General features: G+C 38.1%; 1 protein-coding gene across 2 annotated transcripts in view; it reads left to right on the forward strand.

Annotated features, from left to right (window-relative positions):
- The window catches only part of CRB1 (crumbs cell polarity complex component 1), a 244,451-nt gene that overhangs the window by 34,603 nt on the left and 195,734 nt on the right, over positions 1-14,114 (forward strand). The gene's annotated exons all lie outside the window — the stretch shown is intronic.

A 14,114-nucleotide genomic window follows, 5' to 3' on the forward strand; every position in this document is an offset into this window, starting at 1 on the left:
TCATTTCTCAAGTTCTAAATATAGGCTATATTTTGGTAAACAGATGTGAATTAATCCACTCTTTTTTGTTGTTGTTGTTGTTAATTTTTGACAGGCAGAGTGGATAGTGAGAGAGAGAGACAGAGAGAAAGGTCTTCCTTTTGCCGTTGGTTCACCCTCCAATGGCCGCCACGTGCTGATCCGAAGGCAGGAGCCAGGTGCTTCTCCTGGTCTCCCATGGGGTGCAGGGCCCAAGCACTTGGGCCATCCTCCACTGCCTTCCCAGGCCATAGCAGAGAGCTGGCCTGGAAGAGGGGCAACCGGGACAGAATCCGGTGCCCCGAGTGGGACTAGAACCCAGTGTGCCGGCGCCACTAGGTGGAGGATTAGCCTGTTGAGCCATGGCGCCGGCCTCCACTCTTACATCAAAAGCGCATAGAATGAATAATATCACTACAGCACTATTTTAAATGCTCAAACTGCTATGAAAGCATGAATGAGGAAGCAACATAAATTCTGCCTGGGGGAGAGAGAGAGAGAGAGAGAGAGAGAGAGAGAGAGAGAATATTCAATCTGCTGGTTCACTCACAAAATTCTCACAACAGCCTGGATGGGGTCATGCCATAGCCAAAACCCTAGAATTCCATTTGAGTCTCCCACATCGGTGGTAGGAGCCCACATACTTGAGCCATCACCTACTTGCCACTAGATTGCACATCATCAGGAAGCTGTATCAGAAGTGAAGTAGCTGAGAACTGAGCCAGGCCTTCCAGTATGGGATGTGGGTATCCCCAAGTGATGATAATTCCACAGTACCAGATGCCCACTCCTGTAAATAAATATTTTAAAAAGATGAAATATAATGATTTTAAAGGTAATTAAAAGTAATTAAATATTTTGAATAAAGTTCACATATGCCAATAGGTTGATTTATAATTGATTGTTTTTTGTATGTGATTTCTCAATTTGTAATGTTTGTGTTCCTTGTATAATTTTAGAACATATATTTCCTGGCCAGCGCCGCGGCTCACTAAGCTAATCCTCTGCCTGCGGTGCTGGCACCCCAGGTTCTAGTCCTGGATGGGGTGCCGGATCCTGTCCCGGTTGCCCCTCTTCCAGGCCAGCTCTCTGCTGTGGCCTAGGAAGGCAGTGGAGGATGGCCCAAGTCCTTGGTCCCTGCACCCGTATGGGAGACCAGGAGGAAGCACCTGGCTCCTGGCTTCAGATCCGATTGGATCAGCGTGGTGCGCCGGCCGTAGCGGCCATTTCGGGGTGAACCAACAGAAAGGAAGACCTTTCTCTCTGTATCTCTCTCTCTCTCTCACTGTCTAAATCTACCTGTCAAAAAAAAGAGAACATATATTTCCTCTAAACTTTTACATAACTCAGCAACATACATACATTTTTAACATTTCCAATAATCTTGTGGAGAAACTTTTTTCAACAGGGACACTCCTCAATCTACAATTATTTGTCTAATTGGATTTTGTTGTTTAAATTTAAAAGCCTATTGAAGATATTCAACCCTATTATGAGTTCTTAATTACGTTTTTTTCCTTAGAAATATAATGAGCATTTCCTTGTTTTCATTGTCTGTATCCGTTCCTGCACTTGATAGCAGTGTCCTAAATTCTCTTGGGAGTTGTCACTTTTCCATGTGGCATAATTTTGTACTACTTCACTGCAAATACAGGCAGGTCACTCTGATTCTCCCTGCACTTCAGCAGAACAATAGGAAAAACCATAAGAATTCACCAATTTGAGTTGGATTGTCCTGATGAAATTATGAATGATTCTTTTTGTCTTGACTGTGCGACACCATGGTTGCATTCTGTTTAAACCTGTTACCTTCTCAGCTATTCTATCCTTAAGTGTTCTTCATTTCTTAAGGTGACATGCCACTTTTAATGTAAGAACTCTAAATGCTTAGATATGAATTCAGCCAAGGGAAGTATTTGTCAAGAGTCAAAATCTTTCAACTGTGCACATTCTGGTTGGAAATGAGTGTTAATAATTGAAACAAGGATCCTGCAACTGAATGTATCTGATTACTGGCAAATAGGGCAAGTTTTGCAGAAATGAGGGCTCCTCTCCTTTCTGTCAATCAACTGCCTTACTCTGGCTTGCTCAGCTACAGTCATTAAGCAACTTCAAGCCAGAGGCTCACTCTTATAGAACTGCTGGCACTTCTATTCAGTGGTAAAAACTGGGAATTGGAATATTGCTCGACTCTTGTTCACACTTTAATTCTTATCGTTTTTTCTTTTCTTTTTTTTAAAGCAAATTTGATCTTTCGTGCACCTGGGCTTGCTGATTTTTCTTCCCCTTCTGGGCCAGGGTCCAGTTCAGCAGTCTGGAGTTCCCTAAGAATATCATGATTATGTCATTATTCTCTTCATTGTGATATATACCCAGTGCCTTGCAATATGACTAGCTGAAGTTCTCTTATTTTTTGTTTTTCTATTTTTATTGATTTGAAGGGCAGAGTGACAGAAAGGGAGAGGAAGAAGGAGAGGGAGAGGGAATGAGAGAGAGAGGTATCTTCCATTCACTAGTTCACTCCCCATATGACTGCAACAGCCAGGAATGGGCCAGGCAGAAGCCAGAAGCCTGGAGCTTCTTCCAGGTCTCCCACGTGGGTGCAGGGTCCTGAGCACTTGAGCCATGCTCTGCTGCTTTCTCATGTGTGTCAGCAGGAAGCTGAATCTGAAGTGGAGCAGCAGGGGCTCAAGCTGGCACCCATTTGGGATGCCTACATTACAAACAGCAGATTAACCCACTATGCCACAACATTGGCCCCAGCTGAGGTTCTCTTCTAAATGGACCAACTTGGAATCTCTAGACTCCAGGCATTTTTTATTCCTTATTTAGCACTACCACCACAGGATACCATGTACCATATAATTTGACAAAAACATATGCTCTGCTATGTATTTTATTTGTCCATCCCCTATGTTTCTGCAGATGCTTTTCATAGAAAAATCTTCTTATGTATGTAACAATAAATTTAAAATTTTATCCTTTAAAATTTTCACATGCCTAGCATCGAGACTTGAAATAACTTCATATTTCTTTGATTCTACTGTTTTCATTAAATATCCCAGTTTGGCAAAACTCAAATCCTGGGAATCATCCTGGATCCTCTCCCTCCCACAGTCTTCACTTTCAGTCAATAGCTGAGTCATCTCAGAATTTCACGAACTGATCCCTCTTTTTGAAAGTCTCCAATACCCCAATTCAGGCTCTTGCATCTCTAATGGGAAAACTGTATTACCCTCCTAACTTGATTCTGCTTCCAACTGCTTTCTTTCAAAGCTGTCTTCTTCATGGAAGAATGATCATCAATTTATATATCTTGTTTGACTTTCTGTTTAAAATTTGAATGGTCTTGGGAATTGCTGAAGCAGGTTGGCTGCATCAGAATTCCCTGGGAATATTTAAAATGCAGATTCCTGGCCCTACCCCAGAGATCCTAATTCAAAATTGCCAAGTTTGGAACTTCTCTACCTGATTGTGTTCAAATTGCTTACCTTGCCTCTTCATGACTTGTTCACTGTTTTCCTGCTGAGCTTCATTTCTTATCATTCACTAATGTTCAATCTACGTACAGATTAGTACAGATTATCTATTTGTAGATCCCTGTACTCATGATAACATCTTATGCTCCCATGCTTGCCTTATGGAATTCTCTTGGCCTAGACTCTAGAACATCCCCATTTCTCCTTTGATGTAGCATAGCTGAATAGGAAGTAGAAACTTAGTAAGTGTATGATAAATTATTAACATTAACTAACCGAAATCAATATCTCTTTAATTCATTAACACATAAAAGCCAGTATGTTTTCACTTCTTGTTTTCATGTTAGGTTACTAAAATAGTGAATCAACATTTTAAAGAAAAGTCAAAATTATGGGAAATATCCATAGTACCAGTATCATGTAGCAAATGGTTCCATGCTGAACTCTTAAGGGTATTTAGTTTCAATAAACTCTTCTATCCTGAAATCTCTTGGTATATAAACACAGAACATTTACTGTCATAACATTTATGCTTAAAAGAATGAGAAATCAAGAGGGCACAACCTTTCAAGTTTCCAAATACCCAAAGAAAAATGGAGAGACCAATACTTGATGACTCGCTCTGTTTTCAAAACAAAACAACCACTGTCAATCTCAAGCATTGGAGCTGGAGGAGATAGGGCAGATTTAATATTGTTTCATTCTGATGGTGAATTAGTACCTAGTACTGACTTGGATTGTTTTAAAAATAGAGATCAGGATAACAACTCTTTAATTTACTACAGAATAATGGGAGGAGATTGGGAAAGTATCAGATATTTTCTATCTAATTAGGTCATTCTTATTAGTGTTCAATGTCCTATAATACCATATATAAAATGTGTACAAATGGAACACCTTAAAAATTCATGGAAATTCATATTATGAAAAATGTGTGGATGTATTTAGAATTTTTTTTCATGAAAATACACACATTTAAATCCATTTTTGTGAACTTTTTGAAGTACTCTTATAGTTGTATGATCACCCTGATAATGTGTATATTCTCTCTCTCTCTCTCTCTCTCTCTCTCTCTCTTACCTATTGCATTATAGTTATCCCCAACTTTTAGTCTCTTTTATAAGATTCTTTACATTTTCCCCCTTTAAGCCCTTTCTACTTTTATTTTCTCTTTAACACAAAAGAAAATTTCCTCTCATGGTCATCAGTGACCTCCTTTTCTCCAAAATAATAGTCAGTGCTCAGTTGTCATCTCACTTGACTTGTCAGTAGTAGATGACCCAGTTAATCACTCAGTTCTTGGAGACATATTTTATTCTTTTTCTGTTCATTGGTTGACTCATCTCAGTGTTGTTCTTCCAGATATACTGACCTAATAACCTAGGTGAGATGCAGGTTAATCCTTGCTGTTCATTTTTTTGTTTGTTTGTTTGTTTACTGCTCTTACCCCATAAGTGTTGTCATCTCTCCAAATAGCTTTAGAAACCATCATTATACACATTTATATATCTAACCCAGTATTTTCTCATAGGGTCCTGACTAATATATGCAACTATTTAATTGACATATCTACTTGTTTATTTAATAGGCTACCAAAAATTTAACATGTAAAATCTATAATCTTGCTTTTTTTGATAGCCAGTGAAGGGTACCAAATAGAAGAAGCTATATGTATTGAAATCCTAACCATTTTGAAGAAACTGTTGATATGTAATTTTTTTTACTTTAAGCAAGAGATTGCTTTGTTTTTACTTTCTTCTTTCTAGCTCATATAATGTAGTGTAAAAAAGGCTTGGAAGACATTTAGAAATCTTTGAGGAGAAAGATGTGTATTTGAATCTATATTAGTCTGAGCCTGATAGAAACAGGAACAATAGGGTATGTTTGTGTGTGTCTGTGTGTGTGATTTATTATGGGAATTGACTCACGTGATTATGGAGACTGAGAACATGCACAGTATATCATCTGTAATCTAGAGAACCAGGAAATCAGGAAAGCTGGCGGGGGGGGGGGTTGTATATGCCCAATGCCTTGAAGACTGGTGTAGAGTGATGGATGTTGTAACTCTCAGTTCATATCTGAAGGCCTGAATAAAGGGAACTGCTGTAGTAAGTCCCAGAATCCAAAAACCCAAGAACCAGGAGCTTCCATATGTGAGGAAGGGAGAAGATGGATGTCTCAGCTCTGGAAGAGAGAGAATTCAACTGTTCTCCAGTTTTTAGTTCTATAGAGGGGTGTGGGTGGGGCTCAACAGATTGATTGATGCCCACCCAAACCAATGAGGCCAACTTTCTTTACTCACTCTGTTTATTCAAATGCTAATCTTGTCCAGAAACACCCTTACAGATCTATCTAGAACTAAAGTTTTACCAAATGTCTGAATATCCCTTGGTTCAATCAAGTTGACATATGCAACTAACCATCACAAGTCTCTCATCTAATCAGTCATAACCTGCTTGCAGAGTTGAAGCTAATTGTTATAGTTTTCTTAGGCTAAACTAAAACCTACTTTCCTATAATTTCCACGAGTTGTTTCCAATTTAGTCTAGATCAACACTGATCAACTATGTCTTAGATAGTTCAGTTCCCATTATCTCTCATCACTGCTTATGAATCCCTCCAACTATGACTTATCCTTTCAATCCTGTAATTTGCCATCTTTGTTTCCATACTTTCACTCCTTTTGCTTCTGGGAAGATCATGCCCCTGTGTTGATGAGTAACATTACAAATTAATCAAATTTCAGTTTATATGGGCCCTTGTTCAAATATCACACATGAGAAGTGACTCTTGATGCCTCTCCATTCCTTGTTGATTTCATTCTCTCTATTTCAGTTCTTGATTGCTCTTTTATTGTTTGAGTTTTGATCTCATCCATACCCCATTTTGCTTATCTCATCAAGAAGATTGCATCCCTAATCATGTCCATATCTTCTTCTTTTCTGGCTCTTTCTCTTTTCCATATATGTGTTATAAAAAAGGAAAACATAATCAGCTATACGTCTTTCTTTTAGCTTTTCCTCCCCACTCCATTTACTTCATAGTCAATCTTTTGGAAAGTATACTTTGCACTAACTGTCTCTACTTTCTTTAAACCCATTCACAGAAATAACTGAAATTTGGTTTCCATTTCAGTGCTCCATTGATATTCCTCTCACCAACGCCATTAAAAATCACTTTCCTGACAAATCCAACTGACAATATTTAGTCCTTATTAGACTTAACTTTCCTTCATCACTTCCACTTTTCATCATTGTCTCTCTCCAGATTCTTTTCTCTCTTGGCTTCCATGACAGGCTCCTGGTTTTTCCCCTTAAATCTCTGACACTTATCCTCTAATTGTTAAATATTTGAGTATTATTGTACTCCCAAGTGTAGTTATTGACTGTCTCTCTTTCTTACATTACATTATTTTTTCTTCTGGAGTGACTTATTGGTTGTGATACCTAAGAAAATTTGGTGAGTCTTTGTGTTTTTATCAGTAGCAAAATGGAAGAATATAGAATCAATATCATGATGTTATGGTGGAGATTAAATGAAAGAATACATGCAAAGTTCTTGGAAATTATCTTATATAAAAATGATTCAATATGCATTAAATAGTGTATAGTTATTTAGATATGGGGAAATAAAATATTGGAAAAACACCAGTTATCCCCAAATTAATGTATACAGTAAATGTAATTTCTGTTAAAATCCAAATAGAAATTATAAAATGGAAATTGACAAACTATTTACAAAATTAATCTGGAAGAGAAATAAAAGAGGCAGCAGAACTTTATAAAGGAAAATTCAGTAGGATTATCATACTGTATCCTAAACTTATTTTAAGTATTTTAAGTTTAACTCAGTTCACTGGCAAAGGAACTCACAAAATATTAATGATACAAAAAAGATTCATGTAAATATGGATGTTACATGTTATTCTAAATTTGAAATACATGAAACATTTCTTGGACATTGGCTATCCATTTGGAAATAGAGTTGGATCCATAATTTATCACAGGTAAGGACTCAAGATTTCTACACTCTAAATGTTAATTTTAAAATCTCTTAAAGTAGCTCTATTGGGCATTGCCTAAAATAGTCCCTAACAACATGGCGCCTGGCAGATGTTCAGGGGGCGTGTTTGTGGCCGCTGTGGTTAAGTCACATGAGATCGGAACACCTGCAGGGATAGGTCCGCTTTAGTTCCAGACACGTGGACAGTGCATGATCCCTATATGCCCCTGTGCATGGTCCACCCACGCCTGCATGACCTTTTCACTGATTGGCTCCCCTACTGCGCATGTCTTTCGTAAGCTTTATAAGCCTGTACATTTCCTCAATAAAGGAGTTCCTGCTTTGACAGAACTCATGGTTGCTTGCTGTGGTATGCTTGACCCGTTGACCTTACCTCTCCCGTTTGCCTTGTTGGGGAGTGCCTGTACTGTCCCTTGCTTGTCAGGGGCCAGCTTAAGGCTTAAGACCCCAACATAGCTCCATTATCATGAGTCTTGTTAGGGCAGATATTCCCATGTGTTACATCTTATATCCTCATGATTGCAAGTTTCTAGCTTGATGCTTAGTGTTAAGCTGTGTGAAATCACCCTTAGGCAGGTTACCTTCCATGTGTAAATAATGATTCCTATTAATCTTATCTCAGTGTCCCCTTGATTTATCTACTCATAAACCAATATTTCCTTTTTTTTTCTTTTTGTTAAATTGAACTGAATCTGGCCTAAAACTGTTTCTTAGCAAACTGCAATTTAAGTATGTGAACATTATGTAACCTAAGAGTCTATTCTTGTAACAAATAGCTGTATCCCAGCCAACCACAGCAGATGAGCTTCAACCAATCAGATCACATTCATATAAGGCAAATAACATATCACATCATGCTCATTAAGACAAATAGCCATCTATAGTCAACAATGTTATTTCTGTGTATTACTTCTTTTCCCTTTCTGTATATTCCGCCTGCTCACATTACTGGGTGAAGCTCCATGAACCTCTCTTGGTTCTGAATTCTGCCTAATCCATAAATTGTTTACTCAAATAAACTCTGTTCAATTCAATTTGTCTAATTTCTTTTTTTTTTTGTTAGTAAAAAAAAAAGTGCCACTATTCACCAGGAGCATAGACAAAGGGCTATAAACAATAACCAAATCTCAAAATGTCAACTTCACTCATATACTTTGCATTTTTTGGTACTCTATATACTAGTTACCATGAATGAGAGGAAACATGATATTTGTCTTTTTGGGATTAATTTATTTCACAGAGCATAATGGCCTCTTGTTGCATTTAGTTTGTTGTGAAAGTCAAGATTCCATTCTTTTTTATGGCTGGAGTAGTATTCTGTCATGTATACATACCACATTTTCTTTTATCCAGAAATCACTTGATGCATATTTGAATCAATTCCATATCATAGCTATCGGAAATTAAACTGCTATGTACATGGGGGTACAAACTACTCTTTTGTATACTGATTTTATTTCCTTTGGGTAAATTCCCTGGAGTGGGATAACTGGATCATATGGCAGGTCTATTTTCAGGTTTCTGAGGAATCAACATACTGTCTTCCAAGATGGTTGTGCTAGTTTACATTCCTGCGAATTTTGTATTAGGGTACCTTGTTCTCCATATCCTCACCAGCATTTGTTATTTTTTGAATTTTTTGATAATAGCTATTCTAATTAGGATGAGGTGAAATTAAGTGTGGTTTTTATTTGCATTTCCATGATACCTAAGACCTGAAACCATCAATTTACTAGAGGAATTCATGGAGGAAACACTGCAAGACTCAGACTTCTTGGATACGACCCCAGAAGCATAGGCAATAAAAACAAAAGTAGAAAAATGGGATTACATTAATCTAAGAAGCTTCTGCACAGAAAAGGAATAATCAACAAAGTGAAGAAGCAATGGACAGAATAGAAGAATATATTTGCAAACTATACACCTGATAAAGGATTGATATCCAGAATATTTAAAAAGCTGAAGAAACACAACAACAACAAAACAAACAATCCAGTTAGGAAATGGGCCAAGGATATGAACACACATTATTCATAGTATGCAACACAAATGGCCAACAGACACATGCAAAGATGTTCATGATCACTTTGTCTAAAATCTAACTTCTTTCTCTTTCTTTCAATTATTGTCAGATTTTCTCCCATAATTTTGTACTTTCTGTTCATTCCAAAATGGAACCTATATCTATGCACTGTGGTAGTTTGAATTTCCTGTTTTCATTGATAATTCTCTTTCACCCACATTTCCTTTTAGCATTCAGAGCCAACGAAAAGAACTGGAATTGGTCCTCTCACATGAAGCAAAATACAAGTAGTGTCTGTCCCAAGAGAATATTTTACTTTTTGCTTTTGAGCTCACTAATGTATCTCTGTAAATGTTACATTTTGTCCTTGTGTGTGTGTGTGTGTGTACTATGTATTTCACTGTGTTCAATTTGGTGGTGGAGGTGGCTGTTGTTACTTATCTGGGAATCTTTATTATGATCTTCATTTCTTTTTTAAAAATATTTATTAATTTTATTTGAAAGGCAGAGTTACAGAGAGCAGAGGGAAAGAGAGAGAGAGAGAGAGAAAGAGAAAGAGAGAGAGACATCTTCCATCAGCTGATTCACTCCCCAGATGGCTGCAGTGGCTGGAGCTACGCCAATCCGAAGCCAGGAGCCAGGAGCTTCTTCCGGTCTCCCACGCAGATTCAGGGGCCCAAAGACTTGGGCTATCTTATGCTGCTTTCCCAGGCCATAGCAGAGAGCTGGATAGGAAGTGGAGTGGCTGGGACTCGAACTGGTGCCCATATGAGATGCTGGCACTGCAGCCAGTGTGCCACTGCAGCACTGTGCCACAGCACTGGTCCCTGTTCTTCATTTCAGGAAATGATATTACTAATAGCCCAAAAGCCAAAACTGGATAAAAGTTACAGCTTTCTTGTTCCCATTTTCTCTACATACTTCCTTTAGATCTATCTAGTTTGCTGCTGTCTTTTTTTTGTCATCCTCACTATCTCTGATTTGGTTCAGTTCCTCATCATCTCTCTGGTGTACAACAACAGTTTCTTTCTCACTGATTTGCATGCTTCCCATCTGTCCTTTTCTAACCACTGTCATGTTCACTGCTGTTATCCTTCTAAGCACAAATTTGATTATCCAGTTACTTAAAACCTATTAATAATTTCCATTTCTCACACTGAAAGTGAAATTACCTTGATTTTGTGAATTTGCTGAAACTTATCTCTGACATCTTTTCTTCATACCCATGTTTCTGCAATATCCTAATATTTTTTCTTCCTTGATCAGCCAAAGTGCTTTATTTCTCTATTTCTATATGCAATTTATTTTCCTGAATTGCCCTTAAACTCCACTCTCCCCCATTTGTGTTATACTCTATGTTAGTTGAAGCTACTATAATAAAATATCTTAGAATTAATAATTCATATATAATAAAATTATTTCTTACTATTCTGGAGGCTGGAAATTTGATCAAGGCACATACAGTATCTTGTGAGGGCCTATTCTTCACAGAAGGCATCTTCATTGTGTCTTCATACAGTGGAAAAGGCAGGCAGTCTCCTTTTGGGGTCTTTTACATGGGTACTACTCCCATTTGTGAACCAGGAACCCTTATAATCCCCTTAACGGATCTGCCTTTTAAACCTATCACATCGAGGATTAAGTTTCTTTTTTATTTGTTTGTTTGTTTATTTATTAAGGTATACAAATTTCATAAATACAACTTTAGGAATATAGTTATTCTTCCCACCATACCTGCCTTCTCACCCACATTCCCACCCCACTCCTCCTCCCTCTTCCCTTCCCATTCCCATTTTACATTAAGATTCATATTCAATTTGTACACAGAAGACCAACTCTATAAGAAGTAAAGATTTCAACAATATGCACACAGATGCACACAAAAACTGAGAATTAGTTTTTCAGTTAACTCAATACAACTCATTGAGGACAGAGGTCCTGTATGGGGAGTTAGTGCACAGTGACTCCTGTTGTTAATTTTACAATGAGCACCTTTATGTATGACGTCAGTGATCACCCAAGGCTCTTGACATGAGCTGCTTAGGCTGTGGAAGCCTTTTGAATCCACAAACTCTGTCAGTGTTTATATAAGGCCATAAGCAAAGTAGAAGTTCTCTTTTCCTTTAGAGAAAAGTACATCCTTCTTTGATGGCCACTTCTTTCCACTAGGGTCTCACTCACAGAGGTCCTTCATGTAGGACTTTTTTTGTCACAGTATCTTGGCTTTCCATGTCTGAAATGTTCTCACAGGCTTTTTAGCCAGACCAGGAAGCCTTAAGGGCTGATTCTGAGGTCAGTGTTACATAAAGTGATTGTCATTCTATGAGTCTGCTTTGTGGACTACTATGGATTAAGTTTCAGTATATGAATTTTGGAGGGATACATTCAGACCATAGCATTCTCATACTTGTGCTTAAAATGTCAATTTAAATATTACAACTTTTGTGAAGAATTCCCTGGCTAGCTCCAAGTCTGACATATAGTTGTCGTTAACTCATTTGTTTAAGGACTATATCCCCTTGAATTTCTATATTCAGGCTTATTGTATACTGTTCCTAACACCATTCTTTGTATAGCATCTTCTCCCAACTCCTCCTTGCCTTTGATAGTTTTGTGTTTGGAAGCACTAATTTGCTTTGTTTCTTTTATTGTGACATAACTAAAAACACCCTAAGAGAAAGTTTCCCAATACTATCACAATCCTACTCCTGGAGCTATTAACTGTATCTCCAGTTTATCATTTGTTCTCATGTTGTCCACTTGTTAGCCTTGAGGTCCTTGTAGGAGACTTCTACAGCACAGATGGAGGGCCAAGTTGGTTCACTATGTAAAATTTCCAGAATGAGATTGCTGCAAAGGGCATGAAGGGAAACAAAATAATAGTGATAGAAAGGGAGACTATAAAGTATTGTAGAAATAATGTTCTAGAAATTAATGAGGAGGCCATGGCCTAAATACTACCACTAACTCACCCAATGACTCTGGACACATGGAATAATTGCTATTCAATTATCTCAATTCTTAACTGACAAAATGATGGAAATATAGCTGGGGATTACTCCTGTCTCTGCAATCTGAAATTATTTTATGCTAATCATTCAATTGCTCAAATTAATTATTTGCATATTAGGAGAATTTTATTTATTTATTTATTTATTTTGACAGGCAGCGTGGACAGTGAGAGAGATAGAGAGAAAGGTCTTCCTTTTCTGTTGGTTCACCCCCCAATGGCCACTGTGGCCGGCGCACCGCACTGATCCGAAGCCAGGAGCCAGGTGCTTCTCCTGGTCTCCCATGTGGGTGCAGGGCCCAAGCAGAGAGCGGGCCACAGCAGAGAGCTGGACTGGAAGAGGAGCAACCGGGACAGAATCCGGCACCCTGACTGGGACTAGAACCCGGTGTGCCGGCACCGCAGGCGAAGGATTAGCCTATTGAGCTGCGGTGCCAGCCCAAGAGCATTTTTAAAAATATAATTGTTATGAAATCTGCGAAAGACACATTTTTTATTTTTTATTTATTTGAAGGGCAGAGTTAACACACACACACATGCACGCGCACACACAGAGAGAGAGACAGACAGACACACACACACAGAGATCTTCCATGTGCTGGTTCACTCCAACAAATGGCTGTGATGGCTGGAGCAGGGCCAGGTGGAAGCCAGGAGCCAGGAACTTCATCCAGGTTCTCACACTTGGGTGCAAGGATCAAGGATTTAGACCATCTTCCACTGCTTCCCCTTGTACAGCAGCAGAGAGCTGGATTGGAAGTGGAGCAGCCAGGACAAACTGGCACCCATATTTGGATGCTGATGTTACAGGCAGCAGCTTAACACATTATGTCACAATGCTAGTAACAAGACAAATAACTTGAAATGGATAAATTCCCCCTGGAGCAGGGAAAATTCTCTCTCTGACCATCAACGTATTATAGGTCACTTTAGATACATGGGCAAAATGTCTGTTGTAAAATTAAACATCTGACAGAACTCTAGAGTTTTATATAAATCTGATCATATAAGTTGCATTTTAAGTGCAACAAGTGACCAGTTTTAACTAAGGCTACATCTTAGCTGTGACACCAGTAAGACAAAAGGGCATCCCAGTGTATATTTCCATGAAGGGTCCAAGAATAGCATAATTTTAAGAACTTGAATTTAATCTAAAAAAGTGTCATATTTAAAATAAGTATATTTAAAGAAATAAACAAACATGCTTGTATTCAGGAAATCCCAGGTGATATAATATTATGAGCAAGGTATTAAATGGGCCCTGGGTTTATGGATGAAAAACTTTCCATGGAATAGTCTCCAGAAATAAACCCAGCATCTCCAGAACTCTGTCCATTTTATGCAGCAGCTTAATTTTTCTTCTCTGTTGGCCTTACCGTATCAACAACAAAAATCCTACTGAGTTGTGAGAGTAGATTTTATGAACAGAAGCATTTAATAGTCTGTGAATTGTGTTCTGAAACTAAATGTGACCATATAGAAATAAAGGATTTCATTTTACATTTTATGTATTTGTTTTTTAAAATTTATTTTAGGATTTATTTTAAAGATTGCCAGATGG

Source organism: Lepus europaeus, chromosome 14 (assembly GCF_033115175.1).
Source record: "Lepus europaeus isolate LE1 chromosome 14, mLepTim1.pri, whole genome shotgun sequence".
Lineage (NCBI taxonomy): Eukaryota > Metazoa > Chordata > Mammalia > Lagomorpha > Leporidae > Lepus > Lepus europaeus.